A 16,146-nucleotide genomic window follows, 5' to 3' on the forward strand; every position below is an offset into this window, starting at 1 on the left:
ATAACCCCATAGGACCAAGTAGCACTGCCCCATAGTGTTTCCAAGGCTATAAATATTTATGAAAGCAAATTAACATATGTTTTTCTCCTATGGAGAGGTTAGTGGGTTTGAACTAATGACCTTTTAGTTAGCATATGACTGTTTTACCCACTATGCTGGTTTTAACCACTATGCCAGCAGGATTCCATAATTACAAGGCAACCATCTAAATCAAGATATTAATATGGATACATTACCATCATCTCAACTGTAGATCCCATCAAGAGTCACCAAATGTCCTAAAATACCTTCTATAAAAATAATTAGTTCAGGTCTAGCTGTGAGCAGACCTGAAGGGACGATGACTTAGCATGGCTACGGCAGCACTATGGTGTCAGTTGTTGGTCCCTCCCAGAATACTTCAGTTCTGCTCTGCATGGATAACTGGTCAGAGTGCCCATTTAATACAAGAAAATGGAAGGTGAACAGCCAGAAGAAACCTTCCCCAACACTGAAAACAATGGTGAATTTGGTAAACGCCCTGCAGAAGATATAGAACAGGAACAGGCATTCAAAGATCCAGGAACATTGATGGAGATAGTTGAGCTGTGCATTCTGCTTCAGAGCAAGAATGATTGAGAAAGAAGGCAAGAATATTAAGCCTCTTCGCACAGAGTACAATGCCAGTGTTTCAGTCCCTGACTTCAGTGGCGCCGGGAGCATATTGAATATCAGTGCAGATATTCTAACAATTGGAGAAATTCTGAAGAAAATCATCCCTACCTTAGAAGAGGGCCTGAAGTTGCCATCACCCACTGCAACCAGCCAGCTCCCGCTTGAATCTGGCGCAGTTGGAATGCTTAAATTACCAAAACTATAAAGGAAGCGACTTTGACCGTGAGTTGAGGCTGTTGATTCATCAGAGTCTGGCGGGAGGAATTATTTGGGTCACAGGTGCTAAAATCAAAGAACTTTGATGAGAGAACACTCAGACAACAATCAAGCTATTCCAGGAATGCTGTCCTCATTCCACTGACAGGAAAACCTGAGAGGGTTGTAGAATGCATAAAGATCATCCTTGACCTTATATCTGAGTCACCCATCAAAGGACGTGCACAGACTTCCGATCCCAATTTTTACAATGCAACCTATGATAATGGTGGTTTTTACAATGATGTTAGATGACCGACATGGGCGTCCTGTGGGATTTCCCATGCAAGGAAGAGATGGTTTTGATAGAATGACTCCTGGTCAGGGTGGGCTGTCAATGCCTCCATCTAGAAGAGATTATGATGATATGAGCCCTTGTCGAGGACCTCCTCCACCACCTCCTGGATGAGGTGGCCCAGGTGGTAGCAGAGCTCAGAATCTTCTGCTTCCTCCACTGCCACCACCTCCAGGAGGAGATCTAGTGGCTTATGACAGAAGAGGGAGACCAGGAGACTGCTATGATGTCATGGTTGGCTTTAGTACAGATGAAATTTGGGATTTTGCAGAAGATACATGGAATGTGTCAGAGTGGCAGATGGCTTATGAACCACAGGGTGGCTCTGGATATGATTCCTATGCAAAGGGTCATGGCTCCTGTGGTGATCTTGGTGGACCTATTATTACTACACAAGTAACTATTCCCAAAGATTTGGCTAGTTGTACTCTGGTAGTGTAGTGGTTACGAATAGGGCTGTGAACCGCAAGGTCAGCAGTTCGAAACTACCAGTCGTTCCACAGGAGAAAGATGAGGCTTTCTGCTCCCGTAAAGATTTACAGCCTCGGAAACCCTGTACAGGGTCTCTATGGGTCAGAACCGACTCCACGGCACATAACCACCACCACCATTATTGGCAAAGGTGGTCAGTGGATTAAACAAATTTGGCATGAGTCTGGAGCTTCAATTAAAATTGCTGAACCTTTAGAAGGGTCCAAAGGTCGCATCATTACCATTACAGGAACACAGGCCCAGATAGAGAATGCACAGTATTTGCTGCAGGACAGTATGAGGCAGTATGCAGATGTTGAAGGACTCTAATGCAAGATATTTTTTCTTTTGTTTAGAGTGTGAAGCAGTATTCTGGAAAGTTTTTTAAGACTAGTAAAGAACTGAAGGAGTCCTGCATCTTTTTTACTTTGTTTTTTATTTTAACTGCTTCTGTTTAAAAAGCCAACATTCCTCTGCTTCATAGGTTTTCTGCATTTGAGGTGTAGTGAAATCTTTGCTATTCATCAGATGTAATGTTTTAGTACCTCACAAACAGCAGGGGTGGGAGAAGGGTGTGCAAAAACTAACATAGAAAATTTGAAACAGCAGAAGATTGAGTGAATTTTATTTTTTGTTAATTGTTGGTGGTTAAAAAAAAATCCCCCCACGTTAATACTGTGAACACCTTGATTCTGTGGTCACTGTAACAATTGGGGGATTGGAACAGGGAGGATGAGTATTAACAATAATCCAAATGTCCCTGGCATTCTATTCAGAGCTGTGTGCACAATATAATGTTCTTTTGTAAGAAACATTTTATGATTTTTAAAATTAAATTAGTGAATCGATTTTTGGTCATCCGTTTTATTTATTTTTTTCTTTTTAAAAGTCATTTTTCAAATGACTTGATTCCCCAGTCTACACCCAAACTAAACACTAAATTTGATTTTCAGCTCCTCTATTGAAGATCATCTCTTCCTGGACATAGGCAAAATATCTTGACAAATTCAGTGCTGGTGATTTGATGGCTTGACAAGTCCACTCTTTGGGAAGAAATTCGATCACATATATTCGGATGCTTAAAAGAAGCCTGGGGTGGTGGTGGTGGGTGGGTGGGTGTTTTTGCAAACGCTTGCCCCGACTTTGCAACCATTTTATGTCATTAATGACAACACAGATGGGGAGCAGTGCTGCAAATTCAGTAATGATGAAAGTATATACCATAAACCTGATTGGCAGCAAGTTTTATCAGTCAGAATAATACTGAGATGTGAAAGTGTTCAATGCTGAATATAAATTCTTATTATTTTATTAGATAATGTCTCACCCACAGACTTTACACTGTCAACCTGCAAGTGTCTATTAAACTTTATTTTATATATACATATATTCTTGTTTTTCCATTGTATGCAAATTGAAAGATAAAGATGTACCATTTTTCTGTTATATGTTGAATTATGTAGGAAATGTTTGTGAATAATTAAAAAAAATTAGTTCAGAATCATGCATTGCATTTAGCTGTCATATTTCTTTAGTCTCTTTCAGAGCAAAATAGGTTGACTTATCTTGACTTTCTTGATGTTGGCTTTCGGAAGACTGCAAAAAAATTTTTATAGTATATCTATCAATTTGGGTTTGTGAAATGCTTCATATGATGTGATTCTTATGTATTTTTGGCAGGAATGCTACAGAAGTGATGCTGGGTTCTCACTACATTTAGACCATGATTTCAACTTACCCATATACTGGAAATCAATGGAATCACTTAATTGTGACATTTGTCAATTTTCCCCATATGAGACTGATTTTTCCTTTGAATTAATTATTTACATGGACAAATTTGGATTTACATTTTGTAAATCTACATTAAAATAGCAACATAAATTCACATTGGTACTTCCAATTCCAATCTAACATTCTAATGTTCATTCTTGTTTTCTTCCTTCCCATATTTCCCTTTTGCTTTGTTACTCATTTGATGGATCTTCTTCTTAATCTTTCATCATACCCACTCTCCAACTCCCATGTGAAATTGCTGCTTTCACCTCACCACCCAACGTGAGGTTCTGACACTTCAAGTCAGTTGGTCTCTATGACCTCTTTCAAAATAAATTGAAAATCTTAGGGAGTAATATGATTTTCAAGTGTCTTTTGGGAACACAGGATAACATATTCTAGAGACTGCTTATGTACTACTTTTGGAGTAGTCTTGTGGCATATGACTATCATGAGTGCAACTTAGAGATAAGCCACAAGAAAAAAAGGAAAAGCAAATGACCACTGACAGCATCCTATTCCCAGATACTCTATTTTGATTGATCTAGGTTAAGTCTTATGGCTGTAGCATGGGCCCTAATCCAATATAATGTGTATTCTTATAAAAAGAAGAAGGAAAACAAAACAAAAATAGAGAGCTATAAAAATATGTCTAGAGTAAAGAACATCATGTGAATACACAGAAACAGAAAGAAGACAGCCATGTGACAATGGAGGTTGGATTGGAGTCATGCTGCCCAAAGCTAGGAACTCCTTCAGCTACCAGATCCTGAAAGAGGCTTCAGAGAGAGGATGGGCCTGACAACACCCTGAATTAAGACTTCAGGACTATGAAACTTATTTTAACCAATTGAGTTGTGGTACATGTTAACACTCCTATTCAATAGTGTGTTGAAAGTCTTAGCCAGAACTATAAGGCAAGAAAGGTAAATTCAAGGCATCCAAACTGGCAAAGAAGAAGTAAAATTCTCTCTATTTGAAGATGACATGATCCTATTTGTAGAAAATTCCAAGAAAAATATTGGAACTCATTGAAAGATTCAGCAGTGATAGGGTACAAAATCAATATATAAAAATCTGTGGAATCCTCTATACTAATAAATACAGCTCTGAAAAGAAAATTGGGAAAACAATATCATTACAATTTTCTAAATACTTAGAAATAAATATACCTAGAGGAACAAAAACCTATACAAAGAAAACTACAAAACACTACTGAAAACAAACAAACAAAAAAAACAAGAGACTTACACAAATGTAACAATTTACCATGCTTATGGATAGGAAGACTTAACATTAGGAAAATGTTAACACTATCCAAAGCAATCTATAAATATCATGCATCACCCATCCAGATTCCAACATCATTCTTCTAAGAGATGGAAAAACTGATCGCTAAATTTATATGGAAAGGAAAGATTCCTTGGATAAACAAAGTACTACTTAAAAAGAAGAACAAAGTTGGAGGCCTCTCACTCCCTTACATCAAAATTGACTACATGGTCACAATGGTCAAAGCACCCTGGTACTGGTATAACAAAAGATGCATAGATTAATGGAACAGAATTGAGATACCAGAAGTAAATCAATCCACATACAATCAGTTGATCTTTGACAAAGGGCCAAAGCATATTAAATAGGGAAGAGACAGTCTCTTCATCAAAATGTGCTGGCCAAGTAGGAATCCATTTGTAGAACAGTGAAACAAGATCCATATCTTACAATGTATACAAAAACAAACTCAATGTGGATTGAAGACCTAAATGTAAAACCTAGAATTATAAAAATCATCAGTGAAATAATAGGGACAAACATGGCATAAATATAGTCAAGAACATGTTTATTGGCACAAGACATTTCACCAAGGAAGACATTCAGGCAGTCAACAAACATGAAGAAATGTTGACTATCATTAGCCATTGTTGTTGCTGTTATTAAGTGCCTTCAAGTCAGTTCTGACCCATAATGACTCTATAGTGTTTCCAAGAAGTGGCTGGTGAGCTTGAACTGCAGACCTTGAAGTTCAAACTGACTTTGCTGTCCAGTAACCTACAGTGCCACATCGAGATGCAAATCAAAACAGCAATGAGATATCATATCACACCAGCGTTAATAGCAAAGTTAAAACAAAAAAGAAATAATATATGCTGATAAGAGTGTGGAGAGACTGAGACTCTCCTACATTGCTGGTGAGACTTTAAATGATTCAACCACTCTGGAAATGGTATAGTGCTGTCTTAGAAAGTTGCAAATAAAAATATGTTATATCCTAGCAATCCATCTATTAGTATATATCCACAAGAAATAAAAGCAAGGACATGAGTATGCACCCAAACATTTGTTGCAGAATTGTTCCCAATATCCAAAAGATGGAGACAGCCTAAATGCCTATCAATGGAAGAATGGATAAACAAACTTTGGTACATGCACATAATGCAATACTGTGCAATGTTGAAGAATAACTATATTTTTGAAAAACATCTCATTATATTGATGAGCCTGGAGGACATTTTTCTGAGTGAAATTAGTCAATCACAAAGGGATAAATAGTGTATGAGACCACTATTGTAAAAACTCAAGAAAAGACTTTCATACTAAAAGAAACATTTTTTTATGGTTGCCAAGGGTAGGAGGGAAGGGAAAATAATTCACTGGCTAGAGTGTAGACACATGCTAATTAGAGTGATTGGGAAGGCAATATGCACGAAGGCAGAAATCAATATATATGAAGAGGGAGGTTAGCAAATGGTGAAGACAGGTAAAGATACAGGGAAGTATGCAGAACTAAAGAACATGGAAATAAATAGTGACAAATATACAATCTTTGAACAACACTGTTCTGTGAGTAGATACATGGACAGAGACACAGGCTGAATGGTATAAGAGGAAGAGTGGGAGTGTACCCACAACTATATGAGCTTAAAAGATGATATTTTTACATAGGTATTTACTTTTTGTGAAAACACAACTATGAATGTGGTAGAGCAATTGCTCTTTGAATTGAGTCTAATGATAGGCTTGGAGTGCGAAGTTGTTTCTTCTAGTTGGTGTCCTCACTTCATTCTCTCAGATAAGACAGTCTTCCTTCTATGGTTACCTGCCAACAAGACATAAAAGTTTTTTTATTTAATGAATTTGAGGTTGTTTCCGATGCTGATTTCTACTGTGAAACATGTTCACTCTGACTTCCCAGGGAGCGTGCTTTTCCTGCTTCAGAGTTCCAAGAATAAATTCAATGTGATGAACTCTGGGTATGAAGAACTATTGACTTCTTAGGGAAAAAATGGGAAAATGTTTGCCAGAAATTGATCTTTATGATATGTGAAATTCAGCCATCACAAGAAAACAAAGCTTAAGTCCACTAAAAATGTAGTTGTTGTTGTTGTTGTTGTTGTTGTTTTATGTAATGAGCATTAAAAAAAAGAAAAAAGAAACTAAAGATGTTTCATAGTATCTAAAGTTTCATAGTCCTGAAGTCTTAATTCAGGGTGTTGTCAGGCCCATCCTCTCTCTGAAGACTCTTCCAGGATCTGGTAGCTTAAGGAGTTCCTAGCTTTGGGCAGCATGACTCCAATCCAGCCTCCATTGTCACATGGCTGTCTTCTTTCTGTTTCTCTGTCTTCACATGATGTTCTTTATTCTAGACATATTTTTATAGCTCTCTATTTTTGTTTTGTTTTGTTTTCCTTCTTCTTTTTATAAGGATACATGTTTTATTGGATTAGGGCCCATGCTACAGCATGGCCATCATGGCTTCCAAGAATCACTCTGGCTGCACTTCTTCCAAATACAGATGTGTTTGTTCTTTTGGCAGCCCATGGTGGTGGTTATGTGCTGTGGAGTCAGTTCTGACTCATAGCAACCCTATACAGGTTTTCCAAGGCTACAAATCTTTATGGGAGCAGAAAGCCTTATCTGTTTCCCATGGAATAGCTGGTAGTTTTGAACTGCTGACCTTGCAGTTCACAGCCTGATTCGTAACCACTACACTTAATATTCTCCTCCAACACCATAACTCAAAAGCATCAATTCTTCTACGGTCTTCCTTATTCACTGTCCAGCTTTCGCATGCATATGAGGTGATTGAAAATACCATGGCTTGGGTCAGGTGCACCTTAGTCCTCAAGCTGACATCTATGCTCTTCAACACTTTAAAAAGGTCTTGTGCAGCAGATTTGCCTAATGCAATACATCGTTTGATTTCTTGGTTGCTGCCTCCGTAAGTGTTGATGGTTCATCCAAGAAAATGAAGTCCTTGACAACTTCAATCTTTTCTCCGTTGATAACAATGTTGTTTATTGGTCCAGTGGTGAGGAGTTTTGTTTTCTTTATATTGAGATGCAATCCATACTGAAGGCTGTGATTTTTGATCTTCATAAATAAGTATTTTAAGTCCTCTTCACTTTCAGCAAGCAAGATTGTATCATCTGCATATCGCAGGTTGTTAATGAGTCTTCCTCCAATCCTGATGTCACATTTTTCTTCATATAACCCGGCTTCTCGCATTAGTTGCTCAGCATACAGGTTGAATAAGTATGGTGAAAGAATACAACCCTGTTGCACATCTTTCTTAAATTAAACCATTCAGTGTTCCCATGTTCTGTTCGAACAACTGCTTCTTGGTCCATGCACAGATTCCTCATGAGCACAATTAAGTGTTCTGGAATATTCTTACTTTGCAATGTTGTCCATAGTTTGTCAAGATTCACACAATCGAAAGCCTTTGCGTAGTCAGTAAAGCACAGGTAAACATCTTTCTGGTATTCTATGCTTTCAGCCAAGATCCATCAGACATCAGCAGTGACATCCCATGTCCTCAACTGAATCTGGCTTCAACCTCTGGAAGTACTCTTTCAATGTATGCTTGTAGCCATTTCTATATTACCTTTAGTAAAACTTTACTTGCATGGTATATATTGTGTGATGATTTTGGCATTCCGCTGGGTCACCTCTCTTTGGAATGTACACAAATACGGATCTCATATCCTTTCCAATCAGTTGGCAAGATATTTGTCTTCCAAATTTCTTGACATAGATGAGTGAGTGTCTCCAGTGCCACCTCACTTTCTTGAAAGGTTTCAATTTTTATTCCATCAATTTCCTGGTGCTTCATTCTTTGCCAATTCCTTCAATGCACTTTGGACTTCTTCCTTCAGTATCATTGGCTCTTGATCATATGCTACCTCTTGAAAATATTGAACACCAATCATTTCATTTTGGCACAGTGACCCTGAGTATTTCTTCCATGTTCTTTTGATGCTTTCTGCATCATTCAATAATTTGCCCAGAAAATCCTTCAGTAACAAAAGTGGAGGCTTGAATTTTTTTCTTTAGTTTTTTAGTTCCTCCAGCTTGAGAAATGTTATTCCCTTTTGGTTTCCTGACTCCAGATCTTTGTACATTGTGTTTTAATATTTGACTTTGTTTACTCGAGCTGACCTTTGAATTTTTCTTTTTTTTTTTTTGTATTTCCTCATTTCTTCCATTTGCTTTAGCATCTCTATGCTGGAGATTACAAGTTAGAAGTCTCTATGGGATGGTTGTACTATGGGTTTGCTATGAGTTGAAATGGACTCACTTGTGACTAACAACAAATGTACAGATATCCCAGTCAATACCCCCCTCATTCTTTTTAACTATGTACAACATTATCCGCTACTCATCTGACAGTTTGTCATAATTTGATGGCTTGTGTGTTGCTGTAATGTTGCTGTGAAGCTCTGCCGTTGGGATTTTAAATACAAACAGGGTCTCCAGTGGTGGATAGATTTTAGCAGAACTTCTAGACTAAGACAAACAAGGAAGAAAGAGAGGCATACTACTTTTGAATGCTTAGCTACTGAAAACTTTATGAATAACAGCAGACCAATGTCAGATATATGAGCCCCTAAGATTGGAAAGCATCCTCAGTGTAGTAGTAGTAGTAGTAGTAGCAGTAGTTATTGCCATTAAATGCCTTCAAGTCAGTTCTGACTCATAGTGACCATGCATAGGGTTTCTGAGGATTTTTATGGGAGGAGAAAGCCTCATCGTTTTCCCACAGAGCGGCAGGTCAGCTCAAACCACCAACCTTGTTGTTCAAAGTCCAGTGCTTATTCTATTGAGTAACCACTGTTGTTTTTAAGTGCTATCAAGTTGGTTCCAACTCATAGCAATGTTGTATAGCATTTCCAAGAAGCAGCTGGAGCATTTGGACCACTGACATCACAATTCAAATGGATCTTACGGTTCAAACAGACCTTATGGTTCTAACAGACTTTGAAGTCCAGTTTATTATCCTACAGTGCCACAGCAGGGCTCTCTGGAGTCATCGTACTTCCCCTCAATTAGAGTTGACTTTAATTACATGGATAGACCAAAGCTTTTGGAATCTTCATTTGCTGATGGAGTACAAGTTAAAATGAGAAGAAACATGGAAATATCCACTAGTAATCAGAATGAGGACTGTACAAAGTATGAATCTAGGGAAATTGGAAGTTGTAAAGTCTGAAAATGGAATGCATAAAGATCAATATCCTAGACATTAGTGAGCTGAAATTGATGGGTATTGGCCATTTTGAATCAATCACATGGATTGCCATGCTGGGACAACAACCTAAAGAGGAATGCCATTGCATTCATGGTGAAAAAGAGAACTTTAAGATCTTGAAGTATAATGCTTGCTGTGAAAGGGTAATATCCATATGCCAACAAGGAAAGCCAGTTAATACTACTATTACTCAAATTTACATACCAACCACTAAAGTCAATGTAGATGCAATTGAATAATTCTACCAGCTTCTTCAGACTGAAATTGATCAAACATGCAGTCAAGATGCATTTAGTGGATAATTACTGGTGACAAAAATGCCAAAGTTGGAAACAAACAGGAAGGATCAGTAGTTGAAAAAAAATGGTCTTGATAATAAAAAATATGCTGGCGATCACATGATTATATTTTACAAGACCAATGACTTATCCATCACAAATACCTTTAACTGTACACATAAATCTTACCAGATGGAATAAACAGGAAACAAATTGAGCACATTTGTAGAAAGAGACGATTGAGAAACTCAATGTTATCAGTCAAAGCAAGGCCAGGAGGCAACTGTGGAATAGACCATGAACTACGCATATGAAAATTCAGACCACAGCTGCAGAGAATTACAATTCCAGGAGAGCCAAATTATGACCTTGAGTAAAACTCAGCTGAATTGAAAGACCATCTCAACAACAGATTTGATACATTAGACGTTAACGACAGAAAAAGTAAAGCATTGTGAGATGACATTAAAAATGTCATACACGAAGAAAGTAAAAGGTAATTTAAAAGACAAGTATAAGGAAAACTGTAGAAGAATTAATGCATTTGAATTATGGTGCTGGAGAAGACTACTGAAAATACTATGGACTCCAAAAGAAAACAACAACAACAACAACAACAAAAAAAAAACCAACTACTCTGTGAGGGAAAAATCACAACCAGCATGCTCCTTAGAAGCAAGGATGGCGAGATCTCATCTCACATACTTTGGAAATGTCAGAAAGGATTGGTTTCTGGAGAAGGGCATCATGCTTGGTAAAGTGGACAGTCAACAAAAAAGAGAGGACCCCCCCCCCCATCAAGTTGAAGTGACCCAGTAGTAGCAACAATGGACTCAAACATAGCAATTGTAAGGATGCTGCTGGGCCAGGCAGTGTTTCCCTGTTGTGTTTAGGGTCGCTATGAGTCAGAACCATCTAGATGGCACTTAACAAACTAATACAGTACTTATTGTTACTATAAATTATCATTATTTAAAACTAGAAGACTATGTAAAATAACCCTGGCAAGGTTTTTTTTTTTTGTTGTTGTTGTTCTTTGTTAATTATGGAATTTTGCTTTATTCTGTTTTTTGTTTTGTTTTTTAATCATGATACGATTGCCTAATAAAATTTACTTAACCACTAGTACAAAAGTAACAAATGGAAGACATACACTAGTAAGAATACAGAAAACTTATTACATAAATCTATATATCATAGTTGCTTTCTCAAGACATTACAATGAATAATTAGAGAATGTGATTTTAAAAATAATGCTATATCTATAAATCATGAAAATACAAAATAATGATCTATGCCACTAGAGATTACAAATATTGCATACTATATAATAACCACAGTATCTAATTAATGCATGTTATAGCCCACATATTATGTAATTCTAATTGTTAAACTGTAGTTCTAAATAAAAATGCAAAATAAGCTAGCATTTTATGTGTATATACTAATGAACAAATTGCAAAAAGAACCAGTAAATGTACACATGTACACACAAACATACACCTACACTCACATCATATCCACAATCACACCAAAAAACGTAGTTGAAATTTTATATTTTGTTATAATACTTTGTATCTTTTTGAAAGAAGATTTTACTCTATTCTTGTAGACGTATAAGTGGAAAAGCATGGAAAATTTAACAGAAAAAATGTGCTCATGACCTCACAAATCCTTTAAAATGTACTCCTAACCTCTTTGATTGTTTATCAAAATCGAATCACTTAGTGCCAGTACTAAGTGCATACAGAATGCTCTTTGCCTGTCAATAAGTGGTAAAGCTAGGGGTTGATGGTAGCTGTGATGATTCTGATTTTCCTTGTTAAATGCTGTGAAACTATTGTAGAAATGGCTACATTTCTTCCCTACAAGCTTCTGCAATTGAAAAATAATCCACTAGTTATATTCCAAAAAATAAATGAAATAGACACATAAACAACAATAATAACAATAGGCTGGGGCAAGAAGGCAGAGTAACCAGACACGCTGAGTACAGCCTCTGCGATAAGGACATGCGACACCAAGTGCAACTGATACAGATGGTAATCCTGGAACTCTGAGTTTCAGAGGAAAAGACAGAGAGGTGGACTGAAAGCCAACTGGGAGAAGAAGCCAAACAGGAATGGTGAGTAATACAAGCAAGTGGACTGTTAGCTGGCTTGGCACAGTAAGGCCCTACTGAGCTATTGCAGGTACCACTCAGTTGACACAGTGGCACAAGACGTGCACTGGATGTTGTTGGCAAGAAGGGTTCAGTTTTCCTTTGCCCCTATGCCCTCCAAGTGGTTGGGGGCCTGGTTAGTCTCTGTCCTTACCCACCAGGCAGCTAGTGACACACCCTTCTGTGTAGCCTTTGCTGCCTAGAGTCAAATGCTGGGCATACCAACTCAGCATCTTCAGGCATGTGAATTTAGCCTCATTAGATCATTTTGGTTGTTTGTTTTGGGGTGACAGCAATTGTGCCCATACGGCCCACCCACAATGTCATAGCCCTATGGTTTCAGCCCAGGGAAAATACAACTACCCAATGCTATAATGTCAAGTAATCAACAATAACCAGTAGTCAACATCAGATAACCGTTCCCCGAACTAGACTACACAAACAGCAATCAGAGAACTACATACACACTTCCAGTCTCTATCACACCACCAGGAAGCAGGTGGTGAGTACCTAAGATCACATCAACATATGTGTTGGAGACAAGAAATAATTTCAACGTACAGGAAGAAACTAGCTCAAACACATGACCAAAATAAAAAGCAAGAAAATGTAATACAACACATGGTATGGGAACTACCTGATAAGGAATTCAAAAGATTGATAATTTAGAGAATGATCGAGAAAAAATTGTGGGTAAAGGCACAGGCAAAACTTAAGAAGCAATCAGGAAAACACTACAAGAACAAATTGATAAAATAAATGAAAAATTAAAAACCATATAAAATTGTTGTTGTTGTTGTTAAGTGCCATCGAGTCAGTTCCGACCCATAGCGACCCTGTACAGGGTTTCCGAGGGTGTAAATCTTTACGGGAGTAGAAAGCCTCATCTTTCTCCCGCGGAGCAGCTGGTAGTTTCGAACCGCTGACCTTAAGGTTCGCAGCCCGATTCGTAACCACTACGCTACCATATAAAATTAGTAAACAGAAATACATAAGTTTAATACTAAGATTTTAGAAGATCTCTCTTGAAATACAGTGCTATTTGTGATTGTTATACCTACAAGGAAGAAAAATGAATACCACTATTATTCCAATTATGAACCTACCACTAAAGTCAAAATGATGAAATTGAAGAATTCTAAGATCAGACATTATTTCATTCTGCTGTGCATAAGGTCGCTATGAGTCGGTGCCGACTTGATGGCACCTAACAACAACAACAAACCAACTTCTAGGTGCTCTGGTCATGTAGTTAGTTTTGTATTGGGCTGATAACCACAAGGTCAGCAGTTCTAATCTACCAGTCAGAGAAAAATGAGGCTTTCTGCTCCCATAAAGATGACATCCTTTGAAACTCTATCCTGAGTCACTGAGTCATAAGTGATTTTATGACACTTAACAAAAGTCACAAGAAAATGATCATAGAGAAAGAGCACATTCACATATTAGGTTCTGTAAGGGTTTTCTTAAATGTAATTTATTTCATGAAGGCTCTTGAAATCATATATAGCTTTATAACATATTCATATGTCCATATTTTTATTATATTTTTATTATTTTCTCTATGATTTTGCACTGAGGGCAATATTGACAACTCCAAACTAAATATAAATTAAACTCTAATTAGTAAGCATAACAAGAGTTTCTTATACTTTCTCATTGTTACATTTGCTTGATAATACCTGTGACACCTTTAAACATACGTATTGGAGTTTGCCACTATGCGTCTGTCAGTTTGTCATACTGTGGTTGCTGTGATGCTGGAAACCATGCCACTGGTATTTAAAATAACAGCAGGGTCACTTACGGTGCACACATTTCAGCTGAGCTTCTAGATTAAAACACACAAGGAAGAAGGAAAGCTGACTACTTTTAAAAGGTTAGGCACTAAACCCTCATAAATAGCAGCGGAACATTGTCAGACACACTGCCCAAATATGAAGACCTCAGGTAGGAAGGCACTCAAAATATGATAATAGAGAAGCTGCCTCCTCAAATTTGAGTTGACCATGATGATGTAAATGGAGTAAAGCTTGCTGGACTTTCATTAGCTGATGTCTTCATTTGCACTTCATTAGCTAACTTTCATTAGCACAACTCAAAATGTGGAGAAACTGCTATTAATAATCAGAATATGGACTTAGAAAGTATGGATGTAGAAAAATTATACGTTTTCAAAATGTAATGAAATGCATAAAGATCCGCACTGTAGGCATTAGTGAACTAAAATGGACTGGTAATGGTCATTGTGAGTCAGATAATCATATGGTTTATCATGTTGAAGAGGAATAGTGTTGCATTCATTGTCTAAAAAAAGTTCCAAGATCTATCTTTAAGTACAGTACTGTCTGTGATAGGATAATATCAATGTGACTCATGAAAGACCAGTTAATATCAAGTTATGCACCAGCTACTAAAGCTAACTATGGTGACACTGAAGAATTCTACCAACTTCTTCAGTCTGAAACTGATGAAACAATTAATCAACATATATTGATAATGACTGGTGATTAGAATGCAAGAGTTAGAAACAAAAAGGAAAAATCAGTGGTTGGAAAATACAATTTTGGTGACATAAATTATGGTGGGGATCGCATGATAGAAATTTGCAAGACCAATGAAATATTCATTGCACACACCTTTTTAAAATACACATGAACTTCACCAGACTGAATACTCAGGTATGAAATAGACAACATTTGTGGGAAGAGAATGTAGAAAAGTTCAGTATCAGCAGCTAACACAAGGCCAGGGGCACACTATGAAACAGACCATCAATTGTTCATATGCAAATTCAAGCTGAACCTGATAAAAATTGAAACAAATCCATGAGAGCCAAAATATGATTTTAACATATTATTGGAAACCCTCTGCAAAATCGCTATGAGTCGGAACCAACTCTACCGCATACCACCACCACCACCACCATTTGAATTTAGAGACAATCTCAAGAACAGATTTACTGCATTAGATACTAATGAACAAAGCACAGAATAACTATGGGATGATTTCAAGAACATCATACAAGAAGAAAGCAAAAAGTTATTAAAAAGACAGGAATGAAAGAGCACAATAAATATCAGAAAAGACCCTGAATCATCTTCTCCAGTATATAGATGATAAAATGAATGGAAAAATTGAGGAGGTAAAACAGCTGAACAGAAAATTTCATTGGGCAGCTTGAGAAAACAAAGTCAAATGTTATGACAAAATGTGCAAAAACCTGTTACAAAAGCAAAAGAAGTTACAAAACCAAAAGAGAAGAGCATACTCAGCATTTTTCAAACTGAAAGAACTAAAGAAACAATTCAAGCCTCAACTTGCAATATTTAAATGTGGGAAAATATTTGCAATGTGGACAAAATATATTGACTGAGGAAGAAAGCATTAAAAGAAGATGGAAGGAGGGAGGGTGGCAGATGAATAATGAAGACAGATGAAGACACAAGGAGATATGCATGGATTAAAGGGGATAGAGATCAATAGTGATATATATACAACCTTGGAATATCAGTGTACATACATGGATTGAAAAACAGGGTAAGTGGGTAAGAGAAGAAGAGTGGGAAATATTTATGTTTATATACCCCACAGATAAATAAGCATTTGAAAGAAGATATATGTACATGAGTGTTTACCTTTCATGCAAACACAGCTACGAAGGTGGTGGAGTAGACAGCAAACTAAATGATGGAAACTTGTTAGATATTATCAAATATCTTAAGAC

General features: G+C 37.1%; 1 protein-coding gene and 1 pseudogene across 1 annotated transcript in view; one reads left to right on the plus strand and one right to left on the minus strand.

Annotated features, from left to right (window-relative positions):
- The window catches only part of GALNTL6 (UDP-N-acetyl-alpha-D-galactosamine:polypeptide N-acetylgalactosaminyltransferase-like 6), a 2,035,427-nt gene that overhangs the window by 1,999,195 nt on the left and 20,086 nt on the right, over nucleotides 1-16,146 (minus strand). The gene's annotated exons all lie outside the window — the stretch shown is intronic.
- Nucleotides 454-2,133, plus strand: LOC102818505 (annotated as a pseudogene).

This window comes from Chrysochloris asiatica, unplaced genomic scaffold, assembly GCF_000296735.1.
Source record: "Chrysochloris asiatica unplaced genomic scaffold, ChrAsi1.0 scaffold00066, whole genome shotgun sequence".
NCBI classification, from domain to species: Eukaryota; Metazoa; Chordata; class Mammalia; order Afrosoricida; family Chrysochloridae; genus Chrysochloris; species Chrysochloris asiatica.